General features: G+C 42.9%; 1 protein-coding gene across 1 annotated transcript in view; it reads left to right on the forward strand.

The window, feature by feature from the left end:
- LOC103357701 (matrix metalloproteinase-17-like) overlaps positions 1-3984 on the forward strand; it is an 87312-nt gene that overhangs the window by 16770 nt on the left and 66558 nt on the right. The gene's annotated exons all lie outside the window — the stretch shown is intronic.

Here is a 3984-nt window from a genome sequence, read left to right on the forward strand (position 1 = left end):
CAGAGCAGTTTTACAGGGTTTGGGTGGAGTCGTAGGTGAGCTGGTGTGCTGAGCTGCAGTGAGCAGCAGGTGGGTGCAGAAAGCAGTGGAGACTAATTTGCATATATATATATAATAATTTATGCAACAGTGTGGTTAAACCAGAGCCATTTGAAGGCTGGAAGGGATCATTTCTATGGAAAACATAAAAAAATCTTTTCATACATAGAGGTGAGATTTGAAGTCAATAACTCCTCGTCCATAAATGTGATTTCTGCCACACAGATATTGATTGGTAGTGGTGGCGAAGACTCCCATGATCCCACGCTGCCTCACGGTATCATTAAACAAACACCTCTGTGGTTGTTGTGATTGAGAGACTCCATGTTTGATTTAGACGCTGCATTTAATGTTGAAATAACAAAAAAAAAAAACAGACTTCTTTTTCAATTAAGCCAGTTTCTGTGGAGACCTGACGGAAGATTTCCATCCTTCACCGCATGAGACGGATTTAAAATGTCTTTTCACTTACAGAACACATGAAAGCAAAGTCACATGTGACCTGAAAGATGAATATCGCCGCCGTCAGAACCACTCACGTGTCCTCTCCTGTCTTTCCACAAACTTACATCTCGCCTTTTCTTCCCTCTCTCTCCCTCTCTCTCTCTCTCTCTGTCTCTCTCTCGGCCCCCTCCTGTTTCAAACACTACATTAATAACTGATGCATCAGCAATTCAGCAACGCTTCAGTTCTGCGCCCACATTAATCAACGTCTCACACACATGAAGCAGCGTTTTCGACCTGAACTGCTGCTCGAACAAGCAGCTCGATTGCAGAGCGACAACGAGCGGTTCCCTCGCTTTCTGTTCCGTTTAATTCTGGCGAGTCTGAGAGCTCCAACAAGTTCTGCAGATAAATACAACAGACGCCATAATGTCCTACCGATACCACACCGAACCACAAATGGTATAAAATCTAACGAGGTGGGAAACGATGTCAGATTTCAGAGCTTCTATAAGGACTGTTTACAGACCCTAATCTCTTTCTGTCTTTGTGTTATTTATCGTGTGGCTTCCACTCCAGATTTCACTGAATTAAAAGATTACAGGTACCAGAGTTCAGGATTTACGGAGATAAATTATCCTCCGCATCCAGCGCCGATCTGGTGTGTGTCAAACTGTTTAATACCCACTCGGTGCCTCGAGTGTGTTTGCGTTTGTGAAAGGCGGGATAATGGTGCGCGGTGGGTGTCATGTCCCAGATTAATTATTGTTTGAATGTAGATACAAACAAAGGACTTGTGTAATGTGTATGCATGAGTTAGCACTTAAGAAAAGCGCCGTGCTCTTGAGCTACATAATCAAGTGTCCTAAATGTACCGCTCAGACCAACACTTGCAGCTTCGGTTTTGTGGATTCGTGTCAGTATTTGTTATTTGTTGAAGTGTCGCTCGGTTTCTATCCGTACATTACGGCGAGATAATTTAGTTTAACAGATCAGTGGCGAGGCTGTCCAATACCATCTATCATAATATATGTCGTTTTTGTATTACAATAAACCCAGCATGGGTCTCAAACTAGCAGCTTGAGGGCCACATTTGGCATAAGGCAGCCCCACATGTTATAAATGTGTTGCTGCATCCAGTCAGACACACAGTTCATATTAAACCAAAAAATCACATTTAAATGCCATCTGTCAGTTATATTAGCAGTTAAAGTCTGTTTTGTTAAATATATAATAGTCAATAATATGTGTGTTTATATATTGAAACACACATTTTCCAAGAGTTTAACGAGCTCACACCATGTTTAATCAAAGTAGAACAGTTTTAACCTACGACTAGCGCCATGTTCAAGGATTCAAGGAACTTTATTTGTCACGCCAGCTCACATTCACATGTTGTGGTACCAAATAAGTCCCGGTTTTTAAGATAAGATAAGATAAGATAAGATATGCCTTTATTTATCTCACAGTGGAGAAATTCACAGAAAAGCCTAATAAATAATAAGTACAAGAGCAAAAATATAAGTAAAAATAAGCACTACATATATGTGTAGCATTGAGGTAGATTGTAATATTGCACACATATGGATTATTTAATGGTGCAGTCAGTGTGTGACGGTGGTGTGAGGCTGCAGAGCGTGTCGTAGTGGTTTCACGAGTTTTGCATGTGCACAATGGTTTCCTTCGATGCATTTGCTGTTTCACGCCAAGAAAATCCAAAACAGCCACAGCAGGAGACGAGTGCTCACGAGGACACTGCACAGCGCAAACTCAAACGTGTTGAACCGACCTGTCGGACTTTTTAGGATCCTTTTGCCGACGGAGGTTCGAGACCACTGACGACGTGATGTAGCGCGTTTCCTAGAAAGTCAATTAAGAAACTGTTGAAAATGAGCAGCAAATTTCTTTTTTGGCTAATCTAGTGAAATAAAACACCCGAGATCAAAGTACTTTATCACATTAATGCGCAAATCCTTCGAATCCAGAATCCAATCCAATCCAACAGGACCTGGGGCTTGTTTCCCAAAAAGCGACTCGCATCGATCACGAGCGGCGACACTTTTCACAAATGATCGTAGCTTGCAAATTGCAGATAAATTTATGAGCCCTGCAGGCCGCTCGCATGCCCACGGAAGGGGTCACGAGCATTGTGTTTGTTTTAATTAGTGGAACTTTTCTAAATTAACAGGAGAGAGAACGAGTGAAACCGTCTCTCAGCCACAGATGTCAAACAGGCAGCGGCTACCTCAGCATAAACAACTGAGACGTTTCCATTGTCTGTACATCATCATCTAATCCAGCCAACACTGAAAAAGTAAGAACATATCATAGCCGTGGAGATCTGCTGGAGACGACACAGCGAGGCGGAGAGTGGAATCAGTCTGGGCTGCACGCTGAGGAGCGCTGACAGCTCCTGCAGTAGGTGGTACATTAAACGAGCTCGGTTCAGGAGGCTGGCTAATTGTACCACTGCGAGGAGCATCAGTGCAGCCGCGTCGCCCGTGAAGTATACAGGGACTGATAAATGTCAGCTTATTGACAGTGATGAAGTGTTGTTTAGATTGATTATGGCTGAATCCCAATTGGGACGGGGCCCGCCTGCATGTTGCGCAGCCGCTGGTTACTGGAATGATAAAACAAAAGTGCTGCATTGTTTAGCGCAGAGGTACAGCAATGGCATATCTTATATAGGATCACCGTGAGAGGGTGGATAATTGGAATAAAGAATGTGGACGATGGACGAACCAGGAGGTGTCCTGAAGAGCAGGTTAGTGTGGAGACTTCACCCCTTTATCTTGACGGTGTCTGACTAATTCAGGAGAAGTGGAGCGTGATGGCACCCTTCTGTCACTCAAAGCTTCCTCAATTATGTCGAACCAAAAGCCTTGTTGCAGCTTAAACAGGCAAAAGATCACACCGCTGTACGGAGAAGACTAGTGACAGGCTGTAAGCATGTTTAGTTCTGCTGTAGAGTTTAACATGTGGAGGTTGTCTCAAGTGGCCGTTTGATTAACTGTCGTTTCATTTTTCTGTTGCTTGAACTAAACAGTCAAAGTTAAAGGACCCAGTGAGAAGTTTGGAAACTTTTTGTGAAGTTGTTCTGCTGAGAGTTAGTTGTTTGCTAAAGTTTCTGAAACTGAGAAAATGCTGTTATCCAAACACGCAAAACGTCGTCAGTGAAAATCAAAGAAGATGTTTTCCAGACCAAGAAACAGTCTGACAGATAACCACTCATGAAACTGCCAATGTGCATTTTTACACTTCATTTAAGCAGATGAGATACAACACACTCATCAGTGAGCTTTAGTTGTGTTTTGTTACCTTGCTAGCTTCTTCTGCTGAGCCCAGTCTTAAGTTGCTGGTGGTAACTTCATGTTTACAGAAAATCTTGTCACGCAACTTAAGCAAAAGTTATTCCTTCAACCAGAAGCTTGAGTTACCAAACTTCACCGATAGAAAACTTCCAGTGTTTGCGGTGATGTTTAGTCTCCAGGTCTGCTG

The sequence above is a fragment of the Stegastes partitus genome, unplaced genomic scaffold (genome assembly GCF_000690725.1).
Source record: "Stegastes partitus isolate 25-593 unplaced genomic scaffold, Stegastes_partitus-1.0.2 Scaffold268, whole genome shotgun sequence".
NCBI lineage: Eukaryota > Metazoa > Chordata > Actinopteri > Pomacentridae > Stegastes > Stegastes partitus.